Below are 9,793 nucleotides of genomic sequence, written 5' to 3'. Positions count from 1 at the left end.
CCTAGATATTTATCCAAATGTGTTGAAAACTTATGTTCACACAAAAACGTGCCCATAAATGTTTATAGCAGCTTTATTCATAATTGCCAAAAATTGGAAGCAGTTCAGGGGTGCCTGGCTGGCTCAGTCTGTAGAGCATGTGACTCTTGATCTTGGGGTCATGAGTTCAAGCCTCATGTTGGGGGTAGAGTTTACTTAGAGACAAAACAAAACAATAATGTATCAATATTTGTTCATCAGTCATAACAAATGTACCATACCAATGTAAGATGCTAATAAATAGGGGAAATTGTGGGAAGATGGAGTAGTTGGAGAGCAAGTTTATGGGAGCACTCCGTACTTACTGATCAATTTTTCTGTAAAGGTAAAACTACTCTAAAAAGTAAAGTCTTTTGGGGTGCCTGGGTGGCTCAGTCAGTCAAGTGTTGACTCTTGATTTTGGCTTGGATCATGATCTCAGGGTCTTGAGATTGAGCCCCGTGTCAGGCTCCACACTGACTGAGTGTGGAGCCTGCTTGGGATTCTCTCTCTGCCTCTCCCCACTGCTCATGTGTGCTCTGTCTCTCAAAAAAAGTCTTAATAAAAAGTTACTATCTATCAATCAACTATCAGTTTACAACTTTTACTTAGAAAAAAACCTAAATATCATGGCCATATATTACAGAGAAGATATTGCCTTATATTCATTAATTACTTCTAGTAGGCCTAACTTTCATACCTGACTGATGTTGTGTTACAGAGTTGAATAAACTAGACTGGAAAGCAGAAAACCTGGGTTCAAATATTGGTTCTGTCATTTGGGTGATCTTTTGCTTGGGTTAGGCCAAGACATTTAGATGCAGAGGATAGGTACCACTGTCATTATGTAAGAAAGTCCCCAACTATTATATATCCCTCCAACTATTTTTAAGTTACTTTTTCTTATAGAAATAATTCATGTTGATGCCAAAGAATTTCATGAAGAGAGAAAATTCCAAAGATCAAAGTAAAAATGATCTCTTCTTATATAGCCCAGAGATAACCACTATACAATTTTTGGTTTAACCTTTTTTTTGGTTGTTGTTTATCCCTAAATATACATGTATATAATTTAAGGACAAACTTGGGGTCATAATAAGCATACTCTTTTATACTTTTTTTACTCTTTTTTTAAACATTTTAAATATCATAACTATTTTTACAGTAACATTTTTAATTGACTGAAAATCATTTAGTGCATGGATATAGTTGATTACCTTCTTATTATGTATTCAAATTGGTTCCAGTTTTCTGGCTATTGTAAATAATGCTGTCATAAATATCTTTGTGTCGGCATATTGTTTGGAATTTAGAATTATGTTTTTCAGATTAATTCCTGGAAATGGAAGTATGGATAGATTGGCAAAATTTAAATAAACAGAGCAAACTACCGTTTTAAAAGTTAACTCATAAGATTTATACATGGAAAAACATAATTGTTAGCAACACGGGGCCTTCTCTTTGAGGACCCTTGATTGTATTTTCTCCTGCAAAACTAGTGTTTATTTGGTGGACACTGAGAACATTGTGTTTAATCATATCTCTTCTTTTTTTTTTTTACGATTTTATTTATTTATTTGAGAGAGAGAGAAAGAGCACAAGCCTGTGGGGGGGAGGGAGGGGTAGAGGGAAAGGGAGAAACAGACTCCCTGCTGAGCAGGGAGCCAAATGCAGGGCTTTATCCCAGGACTCTGGGATCATGACCCAAGTCGAAGGAAGGCAGATGCTTAACAGACTGAGCCACCCATGCGCCCCAAAGAGTATCTTTTCTTGATATTGGTTGCTGTGAATCTTAGACACATCTAGTTTATGGATTCATAATATTTTGTGTGTTACCCTTCCTTCAGGCTTGGCTTCAGCTTGCTTTACTATGTAGTTAATTTTGTCTCAACTTATTTTTACCTGTATTTGATATTGTGATACTATGTGCATATTCTTAAATGTCTTTAGTACTCTTGGGAACATAGTGAGGAATAAAGACATAAAAAATAAATGAATGACAGTTTTTATAAGTATAAATCAGTGTAGATTTCATCAGAAGGAATGATGAATGATGTATTTCTTTACAATACAATACTGTTTTTTATTTAGTATGATTCTTGTTGGCTAATTCTCAGCATTGTTTCCAGTTTGCCTTATCATCTTTATATTATTCAAGTTTTTAGGCAGGCCATATGTGTATTAATATCTTGTCCTATTAGGATTTATGCGAATAAATGGCATACAGTTGAGAATATGCTCCAGAAGTGTAAATAGCGAAACATGTTCATTTTTCTTTCTTTTGGTTGATTGTAGGTAATAAAATATTGAAAAATGTACAAATTTAAGCTGAGAAAAATGTTAACTGCCCAAATGTTGGTAGTTACTGATGAAATTGCATGTGTAATGGTGTCAAGAGGGTGATTTTGTAAAGGACAATTAGTCTCACCAGAAAACACTTATTGAAATTTATTTGTAGTGAAATGAACCTGAAAGTATCACATGAATTGTATTTGACAATTAAATTTGATTGGAAGCTGCTGATCTGAAGAACAGGCAGAGTATGGGTGTGGATTTAGCAGTACTGATCAATTGTTCACTGTCTGGTGCTTTCTGGTAACAAAATTCCCTCAGGATAAGAAGCAACATATTTATCAAATTTAATAAATGTATAGAGCAAATTAATTGAATATTTCGTGTACTATATACATATCAACTGCTAGACTCATGAGCAAATATGTTTCCTATGTTGAAAGCATTACTTTTCACTGAGTTTCCTCATCAAAGGACTCAGGATTAAGACTTCTGCCTCGTTCCTCCAACACTGGGCATCAGCTTCCTTGACAACAAAATAGGAATGTGAAAGAACAACTTTGCCCATTTCTCCAAATAGTTATGAAGGGAAAAGTTTGACAATAAATTCGGTTCATAAATGTGAGAAGACAGCCTATAGTGAGGCCCTTGGAAAACCATTAACTCCAAAATGATTATAACACCAATAAGCAAGCGAATCATATCAAGCTTTCTTTGTGCTGGGAGAAAGTAGTTAATGGATAAGTGCTTGGACTCAAGGTTAATTCCCAGGCTCTGCCACTGTTATTCTTTGAGAGATGTTGGGGCAACTACTTAACTTTGCTGAGTGTCAAGTTTTTTATTGAGAAGAGTATAGGTGGACGCCTGGCTGGCTCAGTTGGAGGAGCTTGTGATTCTTGATCGTGGGGTCGTGAGTTCAAGCCCCATGTGGGGTGTAGAGATCACTTAAATAAAAGTTTTTTTTTAAAAAAGAGTATAGGAGTATAGGAACACTTACCTATAGGAGTAGTGTCAGGATTAAATGATGGATTTTGGGCAAGAAACAAAAGGGACACATTCACAGATGATAACATATATATGGAGAGACACAACCTCAGGGAAAACCCTCAGACAGTTCTGCTCTTATGCATAAAGCATAACTGAAAACTTTGAATGTATAAGATAAATAACAGCAAGTGTTATAATATGTGTGTGGGTGGATGGATGGGTATTCTCAGAATGTTCTCTCTCTCTTATACACACACACACATATGCGTCAATTTTATGTTTCTTGAGGTGCAGAAATTGGATCCAATCGTACTGCTACTTCAGGATACAGGATCATGCAAAGCCCTCCTCTTTAATTTATTTTTTCCTCTTTGTCTCTGATCCCTTACCCATTCTCTTCCTCCACACAAGTTTTTGATTAATTATTTGATACGTCTTTGTTTATATTTGTAAAATGTTATATAAATAATGTGAGGGTTAATTATATGTGTTAACTTGACTGGGCTAAGGGATGCCTAGATAGCTCATAAAAACTTCATTAAAATTATTTCTGGGTGTGTCTATGAGGGTGTCTCTTAAAAAGAGTAGCATTTGAATATTTGAATCCACAGACTGAGTAAAGAAAATTCCTCCTGACCGGTGTCAGCAGGCATCGTCCAATCTGCTGAGGTCCTCAGTGGACTAAAAAGGCAGAAAAAGGGTACATTCATTCTTTGCTTGAGCTGAGACATCCGTCTTGTCCTTCTCTCTGACATAGGTGTTCCTGGTTTTCAGGCCTTCTGACTTCGACTGAGATTTACACTGCTGGCCTTCCAGTTCTCAGGCTTTCAGACTCAAACTATGAAGCCACTGGCTTTCCTGGTTCTCCAGTTTGCAGATGGCAGATCATGGGACTTCTTAGCCTCTATCATCACGTGAGTCATTTCCTATAATAAATCTCTTCTTATATATTTCTATATATCCTCTTGGTTCTGTTTCTCTGGAAAACTAATACAACTGGTACTGTGAACTTGTTTTGCTTCTATTTTTTTATTCAACATTTTAGTTTTGAGATCCATTCATACTATGTGTACATCAAAAATTCCTGGCTTCAGAGTGCTGAAGAGTGATCCATTGCTTGCATCCTCACACTTCCTTCATCTGTCCTCAGGTGTTGGAAGCGTAGGTTCATCAATACCCCAAATTCACAACCAACAAAGTAATAAGCATGTTCATACACGTACTTTAATGAGCAGATGTGAAAGGTGTGAAAATTTCTCTAGAACATATAACCAAGAATGTGATTGCTGAGGCATTTGGCATATGCACATTTAATTTTATCAAACCCTTGCACCCTAGCTCACCAGCATGGCTGTTCAGACTTACCTTCTCTCAACAAGACATGAGAGTGTGCCTTTTTCCACACCCTCTCCAAGACATGATATTATCCTTTTCATTTTTGCCAATCTGATGGGTGTCAGTCAAGTGGTGTAGCATTGTCTGAGGGTTTTCCCTGAGGTTGTGTCTCTCCATGTATCTATTATCATCTGTGAATGTGTCCCTTTTGTTTCTTGCCCATTTTTCTTAGATTTGATGTCTTTTTCTTGTCAATTTGCACAAGGTCCCCATGTACTTTAAGTTATTTCCTGTCAGTTTCAAATGCTACAAACATCTTATTTCAGTCTGTCACCTATCTGGTAAATTTGTCTTTGGTTCCCTTCATTGACCAGAAATCCTCCATTTTAATGTCGTTAAATAAAGGTTTTATATGTAAACAATATGGTTAGTATTTTGGGGGTCTTGATTTAAGAAGTTTCACTAATATTAAGGTAAAGAAAAAATCTCATTCATTTGCTTACCTCTATTAACTTCCCTTTCACATTTATGTTATGAATCCATATTATGGGTCAGTTTTCTCAGTACAATGTACTAAATGACTTTCTCCCATTGATTCGAGATGTTACCTTTATCATAAATCTGCTTCTGATCTCTCTTTTCTCTTCATCTATTATTTTGTGTATATGTGCCAGGACTATACCGTTTCTGTTACTGTGCCACAGAGGTAGTTAAACTAATAATAGTTGATACTTAATACATACCATTTTAAGTACTTTACCTGTATAAACTCATTTAATCCTCACAACAATGTATGAGGTGGGTACTGTTATTATACCCATAAAATTGGATGGGAAACTGAGTCCCAGAGAGGTTGAGTAATTTGCACAAGGTCATATAGCTAAGAACTGGTAGAATGTAGATTTGAGCCCAGGGAGTCTGGTTCAAGAGCCAGTGCTCTTAATGGTAGCCTGCTTCTCCACTACATTCTAATGCCTAGTGGGTATTAGTATAGCATAATATTAATATTGTATAGTAAATAAGCATGATATTGTGGTTTATGAGAAAAAAAATATGTATATATACATTGGTCTTAATTTCCTGGCTCATAATTTCCAAAACTCTTGAAATTTCCTGAGTAACAAGGGCAACAGGAGCGTCTTTTGTTATAATATTTGGTCTCTTGTTTTCAGTTCCTGAAAATGCTTTAGAGCCATAAAAGTGAAATGGTTGTCTTGTTACTCATAATACCCCTTTCCACCACGACTAGGTTTTTGTTAATAAGATGAATTTTGGAAAACACCCAAGGATGGTAGCTGGTCGCCAGGGGCACTAACCCTGACTAGAGGGTTGGAACTTTCAGTCCCACCCCCTGATTTCTGGGGAGGGGGATGGGGCTGGAGGTTTAATCCGTCCTCAGTGGTCAGTGATTTAATCATTCATGCCTATGTAATGAAGCTTCCATAAAAACCCAAAAGGAAAGGAGTGGGAGTTTCCAGGTTGGGGAACTAGACCACTTTCATGGGCTACTGAGCTAGGCCTCAAACTCCACGAGGATAGAAGTTCCTTTGTTCGGGACCTCGCCCTATGTTTCTTTATCCAGCTGTTGGTTCGTGTCCTTTAAGATCCTTTGTAATAAATCAGTAATCTAGTGAGTAAATGAATTTCCTGAGTTCTGTGAGCTGCTCCAGCTAATTAATTGAACGCAAAGAGGGGGTCATGGGAACCTTTGATTTATAGCCAGTCGGTCAGAAGCACAGGAATGACTTGGTCTAGGGAGCGGCATCCTTAGTTGGAAGGGATCTTTGGCACCTTCAGTTTGTACCTGGTCATTCAGAAGCACGGTTATCAAACTGGGTTTGTGATTGACCTCTGAAGTGGAGGGTGGTCTTGGGGGACTGAGTCCTTTACCTGTGGCATCTGATGCTATCTCCTAGATTTGAGTTGCATTTTTGGACACTAGCAGGGTGTTTGACAGTTGCTTGTTGATAGCGGGTAAGCCTCCACAGACACACTGGAATTGGGTCCAGGAACCCATTTAAGAAGATAAATAAAATAGGGGTGTCTGGCTGGCTCAGTCAGTAGAGTATGTGACTCTTGACCTCAGGGTTGTAAGTTCGAGCCCCACATTGGATGTGGAGATTACTTAAAAATGAAATCTTTAACAGGCGCCTGGGTGGCTCAGTGGGTTAAGCATCTGCCTTCAGCTCAGGTCATGATCTCTGGGTCCTGGGATCGAGCCCCACATCAGGCTCCCTGCTCAGTGGGGAGCCTGCTTTTCCCTCTCCCTCTGCCCCACCCCATACGTGTGCAAGTGCTTGCTCACACACACTCTCTCTCTAATAAATAAATAAAATTTTATTTTATTTTTAATTTATTTTTAAAGATTTTATTTATTTATTTGACAGAGAGAGACACAGCGAGAGAGGGAACACAAGCAGGGGGAGTGGGAGAGGGAGAAGCAGGCTTCCTGCTGAGCAGGGAGCCTGATGTGGGGCTCGATCCCAGGACCCCGGGATCACGACCCAAGCTGAAGGCAGACACCTAATGACTGAGCCATCCAGGTGCCCCATAAATAAATAAAATTTTTTAAAAAAAATTAAAAATTAAATCTTTTAAAAAGATTAATAAAATATAGGATTAGTAAAGAGAAATAAATGAATTTGTTGATTCCTGCATAAATTCTTATAGAATTATTACTAGAATTATATTGAATTCATAGATTATTTTTAGGGAAAATTATCATAGTTACAATATTAAGTCATTAAATCCATGAACATTGCATTTTTCTCCATTTGCTTATATCTTTTTAAAATTTTTTATATATATTATTTTTTATTATGTTATGTTAATCACCATACATTACATCATTAGTTTTTGATGTAGTGTTCCATGATTCATTGTTTGCGTATAACACCCAGTGCTCCATGCAGTACGTGCCCTCCTTAATACCCATCACTGGGCTAACCCTTCCCCCCACCCCCATCCCCTCTGGAACCCTCAGTTTGTTTCTCAGAGGCCATAGTCTCTCATGGTTCGTCTCCCCCTCCGATTCCCCCCCCTTCATTTTTCCCTTCCTGCTATCTTCTTTTTTTTTTTTTTAAGATTTTATTTATTTATTTGACAGAGAGAGACACAGCGAGAGGGGGAACACAAGCAGGGAGAGTGGGAGAGGGAGAAGCAGCCTTCCCGCTGAGCAGGGAGCCCGATGTGGGACTCGATCCCAGGACCCTGGGATCATGACCTGAGCCGAAGGCAGACGCTTAATGACTGAGCCACCCAGGCGCCCCCCTTTTTTTTTTTTTTAACATATAATGTATCATTTGTTTCAGAGGTACAGGTCTGTGATTCATCAGTCACACAATTCACAGCACTCACCATAGCACATACCCTCCCCAATGTCTATCACCCAGCCACCCCATCCCTCCCATCCTCCACCACTCCAGTAACCCTCAGTTTGTTTCCTGAGATTAAGAATTCCTCATATTAGTGAGGTCATTTAATAAAGATTTTATTTTTTTAAAGTAATTTTGGGGCACCTGGCTGGCTCAGTCAGTAGAGTGTGCAACTCTTGATCTTGGAGTTGTGTTGAGCCCCACATTCGGTATGTAGATTACTTAAAACATCTTTTAAAAAAAGTAATCTCTACACCCAACATAGGCCTTGAACCTCCAACCCCAAGATCAAGAGTTGCAGGCTCCACCGGCTGAGTCAGCCAGGTACCCATGTTCATATCATTTTAAAGGTATTTTTGGAGTTTTGCAACTTTCTGAACATGAGTATTAGGAAGTTACTGGGTTAATTCTTAGATACATTATAACTATCAGTACTATTATGAATGCTGCCTTAATTTCTTACTACAATTTCTTTATTATTGCTGCTGTAAAGGAAAATGATTCATTTGTATAAATTAATATTGTGTCAGGTAACCTTGCTGAAATTTCTATTTTTGATAAATTGTGAACTTACTGAGTGGTGTTTCTATGTAGATCATCCTATCATGAGAGATTATAACAGTTGTGTTGCTTCACTTAAAATCCATAAACATCTCATTTCTTTTACTGTGATGGCAAGGAACTACAGTACTCTGTTTAAAAGGAGCATTGACAGTGAGCTTCTTTTCTTATTTTAGATGCTAAAGTTAATGGCTAGTAAATAAAATGTTTATTGGAGGATTTGAGGAGAGTTTTTTTCAAGAAATTTCCTTTTTATTTTAACTTTCTGAGTTTTTGCTTTCATTCTGAAGTGCTGAATTTTATCAGACATTATTTTAGAACATGTTGAAATAATCCTGTAGTTTTTTCTTCTCTCCTTTGGTTCTTTAGGATTTTAAATATATTGTTACATTGTCTTCTGGCTTCCTTTTGTTTTGGATGGTAATCATTCTTCATTTCTATCCCCCTTTCTCTGTTTCTTTATTCTGATTTCCTTTAAGATGTGCTTTTTATCTTTAGTTTTAGCAATTTGACTATGATGTGCTTTTTGATGTTTTTTTCCTGCTTGGAGTTGACTGAGCTTCTTGGATCTGTAAGTGATGTGGATAAATTGATTTTTTTTCTCCTTCCATTTCAGATATTATACTTTCAGTTCTCATTTTGCCATTTGGCGATAACCATTCAATCTAAGTATTTTGTAATTACCCTCTGTTTTCCTTTCACCTGGGTTCCACACCTGGCCCATGTGGAATGCTGGGCAACTTTTGCCCCAACCTAGTGGTGCAGGCTGATTCTAGTTTGACAATATTCCTTTGATTCAGCCACCAAAGCAGTTAGCTCATCTCTAGCCCTCTAGATTTCCAAGAACAGCAATTAGATCCCTATTCTTGGTAGTCCTCAACTGCAGGGCACACGTCAAGCTGTCCAACTCTCATTAGGCTTGAGATGAAGAACATGGCATACTCCTACAAAGATGAGAGTAGAGAATCTCAGTAGGGCTAGACCTTCCTCCAAAGAAATGTCTTCATTATCAGAAGCCCAAGCTATATGCAGTTACATTGTCTGACTTGATACCTCATTCCTTTTCATTGCTGAATAATATTCTATTGTATGGTTATACTGCAGTTTTATTCACTTATCTATTGAAGGACATCTTGGTGGCTACCAGTTATTGGTAATTATAAATAAAACTGATATAAACATTGTGCAGGTATTTGTGTGGACATAATTTTCAATTTATTTGGGTA

This window comes from Mirounga leonina, unplaced genomic scaffold (assembly GCF_011800145.1).
Source record: "Mirounga leonina isolate KUSES-001 unplaced genomic scaffold, KU_Mleo_1.0 Mir_101608, whole genome shotgun sequence".
NCBI lineage: Eukaryota > Metazoa > Chordata > Mammalia > Carnivora > Phocidae > Mirounga > Mirounga leonina.
Note: the sequence above shows the minus strand (reverse complement) of the source record.